General features: G+C 47.9%; 1 protein-coding gene across 2 annotated transcripts in view; it reads right to left on the reverse strand.

The window, feature by feature from the left end:
- Window positions 1-19,852, reverse strand: part of SMPD3 (sphingomyelin phosphodiesterase 3) — a 281,171-nt gene that overhangs the window by 182,847 nt on the left and 78,472 nt on the right. For both annotated transcript variants that reach the window (XM_063945731.1, XM_063945732.1), the window contains exon 2: window positions 7,709-7,778. The gene's annotated coding sequence lies outside the window, so the exon portion shown is untranslated. The remainder of the gene's footprint in view (window positions 1-7,708; window positions 7,779-19,852) is intronic.

Here is a 19,852-nt window from a genome sequence, read left to right on the forward strand (position 1 = left end):
CACCATCCTTGTTAATTGGCTATTCCCATGACGACAGCAGTGCTACTTCAAGTGGTGTGGTGACTCCATTTATGTATAATAATTAGTGCTCTATTATTATTTTTCTAAGGTCATAGGGCCTAGGGATGGCCACCTACAATTGATGGCAACCAACCAGCGATGGTTTGCCACCTATGGGCGATGGTTTTGTGATCGATGATAGAAATGCTGCACAGTTTTTTTCCACCCCAACATACTATGCACAGTTCTTCGCCACTTTCCTAGCAGTGGCATCCTGCTTAGCCACACCCCCTTCTCTCATTGGCCGGCTGCTGTTACTTATCCCTCAGTAGAGATGCCCATCGATGGTTCAAACCTTCACGGTTTTCATTAGTTTCATCTGTAAAGTACTGATGGCACCATCGATGGTGAACCCTTCAATGGCCATACCTAATAGGGCCTTTCTGCTCTATAACAAATAAGCTCCTAAGATCTACATATTCGTAGGTGGGTAGTGTATACTACTATTAGAGGTTTTCAAAAGAACTCCTTACGGTTTGATGCCTGCTATATACCTTACTAGTGTACCTGATGCTGTTCTGTGGCCCTCCGCTCTCACAGTGAATGTGTTATGGAATATTGTTTTAAAACAAAATATTTTACCCAATGAAAAGCTGTAAGAAAGCTCTAAGAAAATTATGCAATAATGTTATGCTCAAATGTACTAAGGGCATTGAAGTTCAAGTCAATTCTATTGATCTCTATGTTTTTTATTCAAAAGTTTCCATCTAAATTAACTACAGTCTGCTTAGAAAACAGGATCGATACACATTGAGTGGAGATAATGAAACATAGAACATTATTAAAGTACATCTATCAGTTATACACAGTGGAGGCAGTGGGACTAGCGATTTTACATCGAGGGCACAGGATCATTGAGATACAGAGGCTGCATTCTCATGAATGTTGGCTTAGTGGCCTATTTACAAAACGGTGATGATGACGCAGAAAGGCAGTCACCGCTTCATTTTACAATTTATGAAGAAGTGGCAATATCTAGGAAAAGAATGAACTGAACTGTTATTTAGAATGAAAACATGGTTGAAGAACATGGTGTTATTAAAAGTAAATTTAAAGTGGCAATGCTTAGTAAGGCAAAGCCAACCTGGTTTTACCTTACTATGCATCGCCGCTTTAAGTTTGACTGTTAACGCCCCAAAATCTCTGCAGTTTCAGAATCCAGCACTATATTACATTTGGCCCATAATACAGAGTGAGTACCCGTACACCGGCTTGGATGAGTGCATCAGTGCATGCATATTGAGTTATGTACAATCTTCCTGTGGACAGTCCCACAAAAATAGGAGCGGGACAGGTGAGAGGTTTTAAGGCTGTCCATGCTTGTACATAGATGGTACAATCAAACTGACTGAGGCCCTATTTAAGTCACCTGTGCTTAAACATGGATATCCTTAAGACCTAGACTGTTAGGATGCCTTGACGACAGTGTTTGGAAACCACTGCCCTACGGACTATCAACATCACTGAGACATAATATAATATAAGTGATGTCCCTAGTCTTCAATAAACTGAGACTGTATTCTAGTTAACATTGGTTAATCCCACAAATGGCTGCTTCTGCCTTGTTCATGTAACTTTAACGCAGGGATGGGGAACCTTCGGCCCTCCAGCTGTTGTTGAACTACACATCCCAGCATGCCCTGCAACAGTTTTTGCATGGCTAAATATCAAAACTGTAGCAAGGCATGCTGGTATGTGTAGTTCAAAAACAGCTGGAGGGCCGAAGCTTCCCCATCCCTGCTTTAAAGGATAGGGTCCCAACAAACTTTTCCCAAGTTTTAGGCTTGTCTGAAAGAGGTATAAGAGTCCAAGCTTAATCTCTTCATACTTGAGCACAGGTTAAATAAAAAATAACTGCGGCACTAATTTAGTCACCTGTGCTCAAGTATGACTAACCTTGAATCCTGGACCATTAGTATGCCTTGAAGACCGAGGTTGAGGAGCACCGATCTAGAGCATCATCAGGCTCCCAGCTACCCACAAGAGGACACAGCGAAGGAGAGAGTTATCGCTGCACGCCCTCACCGGTGTGTATAACGAATACCTGCGGTACTCAAGCACGAATTGCTGTGAGAAGTAGCATTACCAAACAAAAGTTACAGCGGTAAACATTAATAAATATATAATAAGAATAAATTGAGCCCTACGTTTCACCAGCCTCCCCCCAATCACACGTGGGCATGAGAGGGCGATGAGAGCACGGTTACCGCTGCATTAGTGGCTTAATACTGAGTGCATTAACTGTGTGAAAGTGGATTGTTACACATAAATATTTTGCATTAGACGCAGATCCAGGGAGCAGAGGATCAGGAATGCTAATTACAGTTATTTTCATACTAGCACGGATTATTTTTAGGCAAGCGTGCGCTGTTTAGGACACTGCGCTTGCAATTTGTGACAGTGTCACACACGCTGACATTAACCCCTGCCGTTCCATCTGCACTTACAGCATTAGGGACATTAGCCAATGACGAGCTAAGTAGGTGGAATGAGCTCTGATCTGAAAGCGGTTCCATCCCACACAGCTTTCCTGCGTGCACGCAGATATTCAGTGAGAGCTAATTGTCTTTATTTAACACACATCATTACTGGGCTTCCCGTAAGCAGCCTCTCAGGATCCTAGCGGAGCAGCTTGTGTGGGAAATGGATGTGGAAGGTATAAGCTTAATTTAAATGTTTCAAGCATACAGTTCTATGCACTGTTTGTGGGGGATGTAGTCAAAATGTCAACAGATAGGATGACGACGTTGTTAAAATGTCGAAATTGAACATGTCGACATGCTCATAAAGCCGATATTTTGCACAGACCAGCAGCAGATAGCTAGAGCTAGGCAGCGGGAGGGGATGGTTGGTGTTAGCAATACACACCGCCAGAAGCACCGCTGAATCCGCAGGAAGTTCTCATCAGCCGACCAATACGTCATGTGACACAAGACACCTGGCATGAGTGAGCCGCCCAGTCCCGGTGACTCTGCTAGCACTGGGGGTATTTTTTTGCGACTTTTTGCCCTACAATGTGTATTAATCACAATGCAATGCGACTAGGACGCACCAGGAGACTGGGCTGATTAATGTGATATGCAACACTTGTAATCGACTGGGTCTGTATACGGAGGGCAACAAAAAGCTGCGGCTTCGGATACAGATTCAGAGACTCAGCCGCACACAGATATACAGTGTTGCATATATTGCAACAGTCTCCTGGTGTAGTTGCATCACATTGCGACTAAAGGTGGGTACACACTGGAAGATATATCTGCCGATCAATTGATCTGCAGATATATCTATGGACGGAACGGGCAGTGTGTTGAGCATACACACTGCCCGATCCGTCGGGGACTGACGTCATGAACCGCCGGCCGCCGCAGAATGTGTACAGGCGGGCGTACACACATAGCGACGCGCCAATATATTGGTAGATATATTGCCTGTCGGCTGTGCTGCGGGGCCGGCGCGATACGCCTGTGAACGACGGAGTTCACAGACGTATCGGCCGTACACATTGGCCGACAGACCCGCGATGTATCAGCTGTTCAAGAGAACGGCCGATATATCGGCCAGTGTGTATGGGCCTGTAGACACATTTTGGGCAAAAAGATGCTAAAAAGAGTGGCGCTGGTTATGGCTGTTTGCTGCGACTGCATCAATAACGTAAGAGGACACATCTGTATTCATGGTGAAGTCAGCCATGTTGCGTACTGAATCTATATGACCAATGAAAGTACGCTAGATGCCTATCATGTCATCACTGAGGTAGAAAATAAGTTAATATACTAGTTACCAGTGCGTCAAAATGCCAGAACAACAATACAGTAATGTCAGACCGGCGGCTGTGCGCGCCCCACCGGAGCAACACTTCACTTGCTCTATCTAGTGCCTGCTGGCACACATAACACTTGCATTCCCCCCCATAGTGGTGAGGAGTAACTTTAGCCTTTTATTATATAGGATAGACCCACTCATCTCATCCTATAAAAACTAAGGGGTCTATTTACGAAGCCTTGGAAAGAGAAAAAGTGAATGGAGATAAAGTACCAGCCAATCAGCTTCCAAGTGCCACGTCACAGGCTGTGTTTGAAAAATTAAATTTAGGAGCTGATTGGCTGGTACTTTGGCCCTCATTCCAAGTTGTTCGCTCGCTAGCTGCTTTTAGCAGCCGTGCAAACGCTAAGCCGCCGCCCTCTCCGAGTGTATCTTAGCTTAGCAGAAGTGCGAACGAAAAGATCGCAGCTCTGCTACAAAAAAAGATTGTGTCGTTTCTGAGCAGCTCCAGACTTACTCCTAGCCTGCGATCACTTCAGACTGTTTAGTTCCTGTTCTGACGTCCTGAACACGCCCTGCGTTCAGCCAGCCACGCCTGTGTTCGCCCAGCCACGCCTGCGTTTGTATCTGACACGCCTGCGTTTTTCCACACACTCCCCGAAAACGGTCAGTTACCTCCCAGAAACGCCCTCTTCCTGTCAATCACTCTGCGGCCAACAGTGCGGCTGAAAAGCGTTGCTAGACCTTGTGTGAAAGTACGTCGTGCGTCCGCATTGCGCCGCATACGCATGCACAGAAGTGCCGTTTTTTTTGCCTGATCGCTGCGCAGCGAACGAAAACAGCTAGCGATCAACTCGGAATGGCCACCTTTATCTCCCTCCACTTTATCTCCATCCACGGTTTAGTAAATAGACCCCTAAATCACATTTTGCATATAGGTTTATAAGTATGTGCACTCTACACAAGTTGCCTAATCCACATTCAACAAGGAGCAGTCCTGATTGGCTGAGCTGCTCCCGTCAGATGGCACCAACATTCCCAGCACACAGGCCTGTCCCCATTGGTCTGCAATCCATGGGTCACACACAGAACAGCACTAATGCATGTTCCTATACCAGCCTTACTATGTATGACATATGGTATCCGGTCTCTAGGTCCACCACACTTAGGTCAACAATGACTAGGTCGACCACTACTGGTCGATAGTAACTAAGTCGACAGGGTTTCTAGGTCGACATGTTCTAGGTTGACAGGTCAACATGAGTTTTTCACAATTTTTTTCCTTTTTTGAACTTTTTCGTACTTAACGGTCCACGTGGATTACGATTGAGAATAGTAACCTGTGCCGAGCGCAGCGACGGACCCTGCCCAAAGCATGATGAGCGAAGGGGACACGGTGCACTAATTGGGGTTCCCCGTCACTGTACGGAGAAAACAACACATGTACAAAAAACAAAAACGCTCATGTCGACCTTTTGACCTAGAACATCTCGACCTAGAGACCCTGATGACCTAGAAACCCTGTCGACCTAGTTACTGTCGACCAATAGTGGTCGACCTAGACACTGTCGACCAAAGTGTGAGTCGACCTTCCATACCCCACCCATGACACATGAGTAGATATGGGCCTCTGAGGATGGCCTGTACGGAAGGACAGGGGCAGGGAGCACAGCGGAAGTGCTTGGAGAGGGGCAATATCATGTCATGTCATCTGCTTATCTATCTGCTGCCTCCCTCCCTTCTGTACTCCCCTATTCAGGCCCTCCTCATTACTCATACAGCGGTAGGGATTGCAATGTTACTTCCGCACCTCAATCCAATCTATGATATCAGGTTACAGTGTCAATCAGCCTGATCATTATACTCCGGTATGTCGGCGGAACATGTTTCTGTTGGCACTGATGGAATAACTGGGATACCTCTCTAGGCAGACATGATAGTAACTTTTAAATATCTATCTAAATATTAACATTGTGATCTTTACTTACAGGTCTATTTATAGAGTGGAAACAAGGAGATTTTCCCTGCGGTCCCTCTAATCTCGCAGTTTACTGTTGTAGGCAGCTTTAGGGACTGTGGAGAGGTGCAGTTGGAGGGGAAAAACAACATAATGCCATCTCAGGATGGCATTGTGCATACTTGCATTCCCAGTCGGCTTGTCAATGTGCAAACGTTACTTCACGCTCCGTGCGGTGAGACGCATATGCCTGGGCATGCAATTATCAGCTTGTTGATGCAGTTGATTATTACATTTTAATGAGCATGTACAGTAAACATTTGGAAAGTAAATGGTATGGAGTCTTCTGCCGGAGTTCTATGCTATCAGCAAAGGCTATTTCATGGCACTGCAGAGCCCCCCTTCCCCCCAACCCCCAACTTTTTCACCCATCATACAGGAGAGTGGTTTATATTAAACTGGAGTAGTATATCTTTCTGCGGGTATGGCTGAGCCTCATCGGTACTCTTTGGAGAAGGCGTACACCACCGTGTCCCAAGAGGGGGCAAAGCTGCATCTTCATGGGAACATGGGGGGTCATTCCAAGTTGTTCGCTCGCTAGCAGTTTTTAGCAGCCGTGCAAGCGCTATGCCGCCGCCCACTGGGAGTGTATTTTAGCTTAGCAGAAGTGCGAACTAAAGGATCGCAGAGCGGCTACAAAATATTTTTGTGCTGTTTCAGAGTAGCTCAAAACCTACTCAGCGCTTGCGATCACTTCAGACTATTCAGGTCCTGTTGTGACGTCACGAGCACACCCTGCGTTCGCCCAGCCACACCTGCTTTTTTCCTGGCACGCCTGCGTTTTTCCGAACACTCCCTGAAAACGGTCACTTGACACCCAGAAACGCCCACTTCATGTCAATCACTCTGCGGCCAGCAGTGCAACTGAAATGCTTCGCTAGACCTTGTGTAAAACGACATCGTTCATTGCATTAGTATGACGCGCGTGCGCATTGCGCCACATACGCATGCGCAGAAGTGCCAATTTTTTGCCTGATCGCTGCGCAGCGAACGAAAGCAGCTAGCGATCAACTCGGAATGACCCCCATGGTTACATTCTTCAACAAGTCCACGCCTCAGAGAGGTGCCAATGATTGTGATATAATGGGAGCAAATACAATTTCTTTATTTATATGTGATGTGCAGTTGAGCTACCGTAGGGCAAGTCCTCGACTCTCCCTTTCCAACATCTGCCCACAAAATTTTTGTATATGATAAGTGATAGGCGTTTGTAAAGCTGAGGATACATCAATACATTGCACTGCGCTTTTGTGAGGGGAGCTTTCCGCTTCAGGCCAACACATAGTAAGTCCCAGAGAAAGAGGGATCAATACGGCGAATCAGCTTCAAGATTGGCTTACTGAGCTTCAAAGTATTACATGACCAGGGCCCAAGGTACCTGAAGAAGCTACTGACCCCATACTGCCCCACTCGATTACTGCAATCTGTCGATGAAGGACTTTTAGCAGCACCTAGAATCTCTCGTAATTCATCTGGGAGTGGAGCTTTTAGTCTTGCGGCTCCGGCTCTGTGGAAGTCACTTCCCCGCACAGTGCGAGAGGCCCCAACTATAGAATGCTTCAAAAGTAGACTCAAGACTTTCCTGTTTACTCAGCATTTCCATAATGTCCCTTTTAGTATCTTCATGCTTCTGTATTTAGTGAAAAGCTGTTCTGTACTTCATTATTTTCTGTACTATATTATGCTATGTATCTGTTAAGCGCCTTGGAGAAAGAGCGCTATATAAATAAAATTATTATTATTATTATTATTATTATTATTATATCTTACTAACTGAGCCACCAGACCTGTCCTCCCAAGTGTCTGAGTTTACCTGTAAACAGCAATAATCGTGACTCGGAATAACTGGTAGATCTTAAAATAACTCACCGGACAAGACGGATTATACAAGTTGCTGTGTCGTCTGCTCTTATCTCACAAATCGAGCGCCTCCTCCGGTCTAAAAATGCAAAATAAGAAAACATGTTACTGCTGGATTTGACACCATAAATATTTTAAGCACAAAACCATCAGATAAGACATAAAGCCTCTTGGGGCGCTTGGTTATAAAGAGGGCAGCATTATAGTTATAGGAATATGTGGAGTCACGCAGGCATCACTGCAATGTGCCTTTACAGTATATCCTTGTTTTGTGCTCTGGCCTCCCAGTGCAATGCAATCATAGGTACATCTCTAATTCCGCTGCTCCCTACATCTCCAACCTCCTCTCCCTTCATACTCCCTCCCACCCCCTACAGTCGGCCAATGACCGTCACCTCTCCTCTACCCTGGTCACTGCTTCCCATGCTCGAGTTCAAGATTTTACCTGTCCTGAACTCCTCAGTGGAACGCGCTCCATTAGACTCTCCCCGACCTTGTAAAGCTTCAAATGGGCATTAAAAACCCACCTATTCATCAACCTACATAACCTAGTCCTGAGGCCACTCCTCCATCCCCCTGCCTCATGCCTTGAACATCTCTGCTTTGCTTACATACTGCCACCCGGCTACCTCCCGCTTGCTTGCACCTCACGTCATCTGTTTGTCGCCCCTTCCCACTAGATTGTTAGCTCTTCAGAGCAGGGCCCTCTTTCCTCTTGTTGTCAAAGCCTTCTTCTCGACACATTTCACTCACAGTCCTCTCCTACTCAGCGACCATCTTTACTGCTTTTTCTCCTGCTGGTAAAGGCTCATCTTTATCTATGGCCGCCAGCCCCAAGTAGTACGATGATTACTCCCTCGCTACTTACATCTAAGCTGTATTATGTTTTGGGAATTGTGGTGCTCTTTGTTACCTGTACTCTATTTTTGTTATTTATTTACTGTAATGCTAAGTTTTGTCTCCCTGTACTGTCCTTTGTACAGCGCTGCAAAACACTTGTGGCGCCTTATAAATAAAATATAATAATAATAATAATAATAATAATAGGTACAGAGTAGTAAAACACTACCACACACACACACTGTTGGATAGACCTGTAATAATTTTAATTTTAGAAAGTTTAGGACCTTACTTTAGAGAAAACCCCTAACACCACTGAAAATGACCGTTTTCACAGGAGATAGGGCTTCTCCCTTTTTGTATATAATATATTGGGGCAGATGTATTAACCTGGAGAAGGCATAAGGAAGTGATAAACCAGTGATATGTGCAAGGTGATAAAGGCACCAGCCAATCAGATCCTAACTGTTAATTTACATATTGGAGCTGATTGGCTGGTGCCTTTATCACCTTGCACATATCACTGGTTTATCACTTCCTTATGCCTTCTCCAGGTTAATACATCTGCCCCACTATTTGATAAATAGGCCCCTATATGAATATGGTATTGTTGCCCTGTTGTACAATACTGCTTAGCTTTGTTCTGTGTATTGGACACAATCTACTGGCAAGGGATCTATTTATTAATGCACTGCTCTAACTTTTGAAAGGTTGATGCATTATTCAAGTATCATGGCTATTTCATGTGAGGGTAAGCTCTTTTTTGAGGGGAACATTCATTATTGAAGGCCTGATAGGGCCACCTAGTATTCAGCAAACTCCGAAAAGTTTTCGGAGTTTGCTTGCAGGAAACAGTGTCATCTGCAGATGGCGTTGGTTTCCAGAGCCATGCACCTTCCTATAGGAAGGGGGTCTGGGATTTTAAAGCGGGAACCGATCGTATATGTGGCTGTACGCATGTGTGATCCCAGCCAACACACAGAGGCGGATTTAAGGGTCAGGCCACCCCTAGGCACAACAGTATCGCCCACCCCAACCCCCACCTTCCCACTGCTATCGCCACAAGATAGTCTAATCAATCAGCTCCTAACTGCCATGTTACAGGCTGTGTTTGAAAAATGACAGTTAGGAGCTGATTGGTTGGTACTTTATCACCGTGCAATTTATCACTCTTCAAGGCTTGATAAATCTGGGCCAAGTATCCACCGCTACATCTCGCCTATGATAGAAAATAGGCCTCTTAGGGCTATATTCAATAAGAGTCAGAAACTGCCGTCTTGTCGGAAAGGTAGGAAGGGGTTCCGACCTATTCAATAGGGGCACATTTTTTCCGACAAGTCGGGAAACCTGACTTGTCGGAATGCTGTCGGAAAGCAGGTGGATCGGAGGAATACCCGCCGATCCACCTGCTGCTGTCGGAAACAGGGCAAAATCCGACAGGTTCTGGCTTCCTTTCCGACAAACTCGATCTGACTTGAAAACAAGTCGGATTGAGGTGAGGAGACGGGGAGCGGTGCGGCGGGCTACCGGGATGATAGTACCTGCAGTGCCTCCTCCGCTGCCGCACAGATCACTCCCGCTGCTAGCTCCGGCCGCCGCTGGAAGCTCCCCTGCCGGCCGCCTCACGCTGCTCCCCCGCCGGCCGCCGCACACTGCTTTCCCGCCGGCCGCCGCACACTGCTCCCCCGCCGGCCGCCGCACACTGCTCCCCCTGCCGGCCGCCGCACACTGCTCCCCCCGCCGGCCGCCGCACACTGCTCCCCCCGCCGGCCGCCGCACACTGCTCCCCCCGCCGGCCGCCGCACACTGCTCCCCCCGCCGGCCGCCGCACACTGCTCCCCCCGCCGCTCCTGGCAGCGCACCCGGCAGCCGCAGGACAGGACACAGGGAACGGTCAAATCCGACAGCCGGATTTGGCTGCTCTTTGAATAGGGGTTGTCGGGTCCATTTCGACAACTGCATGTCGGAATGGACCTGACTCTTATTGAATATACCCCTTATTCTCAAACGCAACACCATAGCTTTTTATAAGACCTGTGAAAATGAGCAATTTATTATACTCCAAGCATCGTAAGCTTCTCAGATCCAGGCCGACAGGTAATGAAATCTTTAGATGGTGTTTAATAATTGACTTTATTTAGTAATTACTATACAAGGCTATGGGAGCACATTTCTACAACTTAAGGGAACCGGATACTGTTAATGCCTGAAAAATGTTAACGATTACGACTTCCTCTCTTTGAAATACAGGATAGTGGGAGTAAAGGCTGCCATACATCTATGAGGTGATTCACTGACCCTGCCGGAAACGCCAATCCGCCGTCAGGATTCTCTGATCGGCGGCCATCAAGGATAGGCGATCCGTCTAGGAAATTAACCATGTTAAAAACGCCCGATTTGCCGATCCCGACCGTTTCCGATCAGCGAATCGGGATTTTTTAAACATGTTTAAAAATCCTGATCCCCCAACACGATTGTCGAGGGATCGGTCCATTGCCCCAATCGGTCGCTGATGTATGGAGGCCTTTACACATCAACACACTACTAAATACAAATAGATGACTCTATAGCAGAATTACACAGGCATTCACAATCTACAGAGCTATCTTCAGGTACATGCACAATACTTAAAATGAATTGCTGCAATAAAAACTCAATTAAATGAAGCAAGGCTTGGCTCTATCTTTTGTTAAATGTCCCTGGCATCTAATGACCTGCTTGCACCATAAAAAGGTTTTCCACATTTCAGAGCTGATTTCCTTTCCCAGTTCCCGTGTTATTGCACCGATGACATCACAGGAAAACCCTAACTGGGTTAGCGGCATTTACATCAAGAGGTAATGAGCTGGTTAATTCAATAAGGTCCTATGGAAGAGTTATGGCGGCTCTGTGTCCCGAACACCAAGATAGTAAATTAGCAATAAATCAATTAGCAGAGGCGGGATGGAAACACAAGCAGCCAAAACAGATAATAATAGTAAGTGGGAACTAGAATTTTTTTAAAAAAGCCCAGTTATTATCTTTACAGATATCCACCACATCAATGCAATGCACTAACGTTACACAGCAAAGAAACTGGAGGCAATGGGGCTAATTCAGACCTGATCGCAGCTGTGCGTTTTCGCACAGCGGCCGATCAGGTCTGAACTGCGCATGCGCCACAGTGCGCATGTTCATGCCAGAGATGCTATCGGTATCTCAGCCCAGTGGTCGCCTCTGCCTGATTGACAAGCAGAGGCGTTCGCTGGGCAGGAGGGGACAGGATGGCGGCGTTTGGTCGCCATTTTGGGGACGCGGGCCGGGCAACGCAGGTGTGCCCGAACCATGCGGGGGGTGGGCCGGGGCGGCTGCGTGTGACGCAGGAGCTGCGCAGGCAGGGAGCTACTTGTCAAGTACAAAAGCATCGCCGCTGTGCGAAGCTTTTGTACTCGTGCGGGGGGGCTGTGTGTGTGGGGGGGAGGTAGCGCCTGACATGCAATGTTTAAGTCACCCATTCACTAAGAAAGACCCAACAATTCCAAGTTCATTTGCATGACTAAATTACTACTTATTTTAATGCCTGCTGAATTGGATTCGGTTCTAAAAAGCAAAGGTGGGACACGCTCGGGTAACTTAAAAGTATATCTTGTTCCTATTAAAAAGCAGTTACAAGGCAAACAATGCTTTCATTTGTACATTTGTTTGATCATTAATATTCTTTAGTACAATAAGGGGGAGATGTATCAAGTCTTGGCGAGAGACAAAGTGGAGGGAGATAAACTACCAACCGATCAGTTCCAAACTGTCAATTTTCAAACACAGCCTTTGACATGGCAGTTAGGAGCTGATTGGTTGTTGCTGTGTCTCTCTCCAAGACTTGGTACATCTCCCCACTCTGACTAATGTATGCAAAGGATAAGGGGATTGGCTTACTTCAAACTTAGTTCAAATTAAACTGTACAGTAGGTAAGGGGATGTAGTTAATATACCGGCTGTCGGGATCCCGGCGTTCAGGATCCTGACGCTGGAATCCTGACAACCGGTAAAATGCCAGCGGTCGGAATACTGACTGCTCCCTGGTATTCCCACTTGGGAAAAGAAAGCGGGGCCAGAAGCGTGGCGAGCGCATCGAGCCCGCGAGGGTACTCACTGCGCTCACTGACAGTATTGTGGCTGGCGGGATGCCGCTGGTGGGATCCTGACAGCTGGCATCCCGTCAGCCAGGATACAATACTGAACCCTACGTAAGTTCTGGGTAAAACCCTACTGAGTCAAGTATTATATGGAAGCATCAAGATCATACTTGCCGACATCCTGGCTTATCTCTACGGGAGAGAGCAGCTAGGTCGGCTCAGCAGGGGGGCGGGGCAGGGCTATGATGCGCAGAGGAGGCGGAATGGGGCATGGGTACCTCATCACGTCATTGAAGCCACACCCCTCGCTCTGTAATGCCGATATTACGGCATTATACTGCAGGGTGCGTGGCTATGATGACGCGATTCAGCAGGAATCGCGCCAACGACTACCCGGACCGCCCACTTTACTCACTAAGTGGGCAGCTGGGCGGGGGGCGGGGGGGCTTAAGAATCAGGAGACCTGCCTGCTCTTCCGGGGGGCCTATCGGAAAGCAGTGTCATATAAGAAACATAAGTATAAGTGTTCTGACAAAGCTAAGAACCACTTACTGTTCCAGGGCTAGCATACATCAGTAGTAGTTATCCATCTAGATATAGGGGGTCATTCTGACCCGATCGCACGCTGCAGTTTATCGCAGTGGTGCGATCGGGTCAGTACTGTGCACGCGCCGGCATCGCAGTGATTGACAGGCAGAGGTGGTCGCTGGGTGGGAGGGGACTGGACGACGGCGTTAAGCCACCGTTTAGGGGGCGCAGTCCGGCCAACGCAGGCGTGGCCGGGGAGGGGTAGGCGGGCCGCGGTGGCTACGTGATGTCACACGCAGCCGCTGCGACCCGGGCAGCGAAGAGGTTCTCCCGGCCAGTCGCAGGAGCTGTGCGATGCCTTGCACTTCTGCGGGGTTCCCCCGCATGTCTGAGTGCCTGATTGTACCTGTGCTAAATTTAGAACAGCTACGATCAATTCGGAATGACCCCCATAGGGCCTAATTCTGAGTTGATCGCAGCAGGAATTTTGTTAGCAGTTGGGCAAAACCTTGGGGGTCATTCCGAGTTGTTCGCTCGTTGCCGATTTTCGCAACGGAGCGATTAAGGCAAAAATGCGCATGGTACGCAGCGCGCATGCGCTAAGTATTTTAGCACAAAACTTAGTAGATTTACTCACGTCCGAACTAACAATTTTCATCGTTGAAGTGATCGGAGTGTGATTGACAGGAAGTGGGTGTTTCTGGGCGGAAACTGACCGTTTTCTGGGAGTGTGCGGAAAAACGCGGGAGTGTCTGGAGAAACGGGGGAGTGTCTGGAGAAACGGGGGAGTGTCTGGAGAAACGGGGGAGTGTCTGGAGAAACGGGGGAGTGTCTGGAGAAATGGGGGAGTGGCTGGCCGAACGCAGGGCGTGTTTGTGACGTCAAACTAGGAACGAAACTGACTGAACTGTTCGCTATTTGTGAATAGGTCTGGAGCTACTCAGAAACTGCTAAGAAATTTCTATTCGCAATTCTGCTAATCTTTCGTTCGCAATTCTGCTAAGCTAAGATACACTCCCAGAGGGCGGCGGCTTAGCGTGTGCAATGCTGCTAAAAGCAGCTAACGAGCGAACAACTCGGAATCACCCCCCATGTGCACTGCAGGGGAGGCAGATATAACATGTGCAGAGAGAGTTAGATTTGGGGGGGGGGGGGGTGTTCAATCTGCAATCTAAATTGCAGGGTAAAAATAAAGCAGCCAGTATTTACCCTGCACAGAAACAAAATAACCCACCCAAATCTAACTCTCTCTGCAAATGTTATATCTGCACCCCCAGCAGTGCACGTGGGCCTAATTCAGACCTGATCGCTCGCTAGGGGTTTTTTGCACTGCTGCGATCAGATAGTCGCCGCCCATAGGGGAGTGCATTTTAGCTGTGCAAGTGTGCGATCGCATGTGCAGCCGAGCGGTACAAAAAATATTTGTGCAGTTTCTGAGTAGCCCAGAACTTACTCAGCCGCTGCGATCACTTCAGCCTGTCCGGTCCCGGAATTGACGTCAGATACCCACCCTGCAAACGCTTGGACAAGCCTGTGTTTTTCCAAACACTCCCAGAAAGCTCTCAGATATACTCTCATACACAGCAATCCCTTCCCCCTTCATTATGAACCCCCAAATCGTATATATTTTGAAGACATATAAAAGTAATTTACAAGAGTGCAAAACACCTGGACGTGCTGAGATTTTATTTGGGAAAAGCCTCCGAATTGTTCGCCTTCCAACACATTCTGGGTTTGGTGCTGCCCCCGGAAAACCACGCCACACTGACGTTTATGGAATCGTTGGAACAACTGGAAACAGGCATGGCAGAATGAGTGCAAGTGACCCTTCCAAGCCCAGCCCACTACCTCTCAGGCACCAACCCCACCACAACGTTGAAGAGCGTATTGACTAGATAGGAAAAGTTAGCTTAGATAGCTTGAGTGGATACCATGGTGGGTTTAGCAGGTTTGGTTTATGGTTGTGATGATGTTGTCAGTTTTTGCGGGTTGCGGAAGGCGTTTCACCTTACGGCCTTTTTCCTTACAGCCATTTAAAGTTATAGCTCATTGAAATAAATAAGCTAACAGTTATCTAAAGGCCAGTACTCACAGCCCGATTGAGGAGAGATGTGTGTGCGCTTAGCACAGCGCGATGTGTGCTGAGGGTGCGGGGTGAGACGGTGGGGGGGGGGCGCTAATTTCAATTTGCTTAGATTATCGCTCCGTGTGTACCCCCCTTTAGTCTCTGTGTCATTATTTAATTTAAGGTTAAAGGCCCTCATTCCGAGTTGTTCGCTCGCAAGCTGCTTTTAGCAGCTTTGCACACGCTAAGCCGCCGCCTACTGGGAGTGAATCTTAGCTTATCAAAATTGCGAACGAAAGATTAGCAAAATTGCGAATAGACACTTCTCAGCAGTTTCTGAGTAGCTCCACACTTACTCGGCATCTGCGATCAGTTCAGTCAGTTTCGTTCCTGGTTTGACGTCACAAACACGCCCAGCGTTCGGCCAGACACTCCTCCGTTTCTCCAGCCACTCCCGCGTTTTTCCCAGAAACTGTAGCGTTTTTTCACACACTCCCATAAAACGGCCAGTTTCCACCCAGAAACACCCACTTCCTGTCAATCACATTACGATCACCAGAACGAAGAAAAAACCTCGTAATGCCGTGAGTAAAATACCTAACTGCATAGCAAATTTACTTGGCGCAGTCGCACTGCGGACATTGCGCATGCGCATTAGCGACTAATCGCTCTGTTGCGAGAAAAATATAACGAGCGAACAACTCGGAATGACCCCCAAAGTGTTATCACTGATTCATGCACAGGGCCTTCATCAGCCATTAGGAGGTTTATTAGTTTTCACCTAAATTACTAAATTGTCTTATTGAGGAGGGAGTGTGGTTCTGTTTCCTTTACATGTGACTAGAAACAGGCTTCCCATATAGTGCAGCTGGATGGAGAGAACGTAAACCGGTGAAAGTATAGGAGTCCCAAGTGCCTGTAAAATATAAGTGCACATGTAGGTAGCAGAATGCTCTGCGTTCCCTGAAGGTAACATAGTAACATAGTATCTAAGGTTGAAAAAAAGACAATTGTCCATCGAGTTCAACCTATTTGTGGTCTCCTATGCACGATTATTTTGTATAAAATTTTGACTGATGCTGATGTCTGCCGTTACGTTTTATCCCTCTTTTTATAATAACCATAGTGCGTGACTATGCCCCATATCCCTGGATATACTTGTCCATTAGGAATTTATCTAACCCATTCTTAAAGGTGTTGACTGAGTCAGCCATTACAACTCCCTCAGGCAGGGAATTCCAAACACGTATCGTCCTTACCGTAAAAAAGCCTTTACGCCGTATTGTGCGGAATCTCCTCTCCTCTAACCTGAGCGAGTGTCCACAAGTTCTCTGTGTTGATCTAACCAAAAACAGGTCCTGTGCAAGATCTGTATATTGTCCCCTTATATACTTGTAAATGTTGATCATGTCCCCTCTTAATCTCCTCTTTTCCAGTGTAAACATGCCTAGTGTTGCAAGCCTTTCCTCGTATTCCAGCGTCTCCATACCCTTAATTAGTTTGGTCGCCCGCCTTTGAACCTTTTCTAGCTCCAGGATATCCTTTTTGTAGGTGTATTTTTGCAAAGTCTAATTTTGCAAGGTGTACCCCTTCTGCACACCTACTACACCCACAAAATGCTAAATGTTTCACCCAGGCTAATGCTAACATTTTGCCCCAAAATCCATTTTGTTTCCCAGTATAAACAAGTCTACTCTCCTAATGACTATGACATAGGGGGTCATTCTAACCCGTTCGCTCGCTGCGTTTTAACGCAGCAGAGCGAACGGGTCCCTACTGCGCATGCGCCGTAGTGCGCCAGCGCATGCCAGACGGCCGAAGGCCGTAGCAGGAATATCGGTGGGCGGGAGGGGGCGGAACGGCGGCGTTTGGCCGCAGTTTTGTGGGTTTGGTCCGGCCAACGCAGGCGTGGCCGGACCGAACGGGGGGTGGGCCGCAGGGGCTGCGTGACGTTACACGCAGCTGCTGCAGGCCGGGGAGCGATGAGTAGCTACCGGTCAGCACGCTAAAGCTGCGCTGGCCGGGAGCTACTCTTGAAGTGCAAAGGCATCGCCGCTGTGCGATGCCTTTGCACTTCTGCGGGGAAGGGGGGGGGGGCGGCACTGACATGCGGGGCGGGATAGCCCTGTGCTGGGCGTCCCCGCGCATGTCAGGGAAGAAGATCGTAGCTGTGCTAAATTTAGCACAGCTATGATCAACTCGGAATGACCCCCATACTGCAGGACAAAAATGCAAAACATAAGTTTAGTAGTGATGACATCTCTGGCCCCGCCCTTGAATACAATTCCACCAATCAGCATCCAGTTCAATCACTTTATACTATATAACCAAAGAGGCTGCCTAATAGCACAACACATCTGTATTGAATGAAAGAGAGAGAAGTAACATTGAGCCAACAGTAATTCATGTTTGTACACAATGGCCAATTAGCACGCAACGGAGTAATAATCAGTAGACTGAGCATGTGCTACCATCAAAATGCGCATGCGTGAAGGTGCCGCTGCGATCGCGCTCGTAATGAGAATTTCACAGAAAAGTGATTGACAGGAAGCGACCGTTTGGAGGTGTCAACTGGGAGTTTATGGGGACTGATTGGCAAAACGCAGGTGTGAAATGGCCGTTTTCAGGGCGGGTAATTTAGACCCTGAAATACAACATCGACCAAACCATCGACCCAGATCGATTTTCCCACATTTACTACAGACGATTTTTGACGTTTTTTTTTAAAAAGGATGTCAGAAATCATCTGTTAGTAAATGTGAGGCACGCCTGCGTTTCCTGCACCGCCCCCCCCCCCCCAACGCCGCCCCTAACACCCACCGCCTGTCAGTCTTGATGCAATCGCATAGTCAAAGCCCACGCACGTCAATGCAATCGCAGCACATGCACAGAAGCCTGCATTGCCCGGACCGCGCCCCCTAAACAGCGGCCAAACGCCGCCGGCCCGCCCCCTCCCGCCTCTGCCTGTCAATCAGGCAGAGGCGATCGCAGGGCTAAGACAGCCGTCGGCTGTCTGCCATGCGCCGACGCACTGCGGCAACGGCGCATGCGCATTTCAGATCTGATCGCTGCTGTGCGCAAACGCACAGCACCAATCAGGTCTGAATTGGCACCTAGGTCGGCATATGCCAAAGTTTGTCCTGGAAATGAAAACTAGTTTTTGTCTGCGAGCAGAAAGCCAGGGGGCTGATTGGAGAGAGGTTATCAGCTGTCACATTATGTGTTTCTGTAATTACCGATGACAGGAAAATAAGCGATACTGAAATTTCTGTGAAAGAGTCACGCAGAATATTATAGCAGCGTCGCAGCCAGAGATGATCCGAGGAGTCGCAGTCCCATAGACAGTGTCATAGGACAGACAAGTGAGATGTGGATGATATAAGTGCTGTAAACAAACTAATGTCAGTGCGGTGATTACATTTCCATTTCCTACATATGTCTAGTTTTATAGCAGCAGTGTGCAAATAGGTGGATTTATCTCCAGAAAATAATAACATCTAATTTGACATATATCAAATGAACAGAGGTTTCAGCCATAGTGGCTGTGAGGGGACCAAAAGTTTTTGAGGGGGCCCACTAACTTACAGCAACAGCAGAACACCAGGCAGGAGGAGGGGAGAATGGGAAAGAGGAATTATCACTCTGGACTCTAGTCTAGAGCACAGGTTCTCAAACTCGGTCCTCAGGACCCCACACACTGCATGTTTTGCAGGTCTCCTCACAGAATCACAAGTGAAATAATTATCTCCACCTGTGGACCTTTTAAAATGTGTCAGTGAGTAATTAATACACCTGTGCACCTGCTGGGTTACCTGCAAAACATGCACTGTGTGGGGTCCTGAGGACCGAGTTTGAGAACCTCTGGTCTAGAGTGACCAGTGGTTCCCAACCTCTGTCCTCAAGTACCTCCAACAGTTCATGTTTTCCAGGTCACCTAGCAGTTGAACAGGTGTATTCATTACTCACTGACACATTTTAAAAGACCCACAGGTGGAGCAAATTATTTCACTTGCAGTCCCATGAGGAGACCTGGAAAACATGAAATGTTTGGGGTACTCGAGGACTGAGGTTTGGAACCACTGGGATAGACCAATGGGGGTCATTCCGCCCCGATCGCTCGCAGCAGTTTGTCGCAGCGCAGCGATCGGGTAGGAACTGCGCATGCACCGGCGCCGCAGTGCGCCGACGCATGGCAGCTATCGTTACCTAGCGGTCGCCTCTAAAACAGAGGCGGTCGGTATGCGGGAGGGGGCTGAACGGCGGGGTTAAGCCGCCGTTTAGGGGGAGCGGTCCTGCCAACGCAGGCGTGGCCAGACTGTTGGGAGGGCGGGCCACAGCGGCTGCGCTGGCCGGGAGTTACTCCTCAAATAAAATACCTCTGTGTGATGCCTTTGTATTTGTGCGGGGGGGGGGGGGGGGGGGAGCACTGACATGCGGGGCAGACTAGCCCTGTTCTGGGCGTCCCCCCGCATGTCTGAGTTAACGATCGTAGCTGTGCTAAATTTAGCACAGCTACGATCAACTCGGAATGACCCCCATTGTTTCCTGTTCTTCACTTAACTTCACCACAACCCTTAACAACCTAATACCCTAACCCAGGGGTAGACC

The sequence above is a fragment of the Pseudophryne corroboree genome, chromosome 11 (assembly GCF_028390025.1).
Source record: "Pseudophryne corroboree isolate aPseCor3 chromosome 11, aPseCor3.hap2, whole genome shotgun sequence".
Taxonomy (NCBI): Eukaryota; Metazoa; Chordata; class Amphibia; order Anura; family Myobatrachidae; genus Pseudophryne; species Pseudophryne corroboree.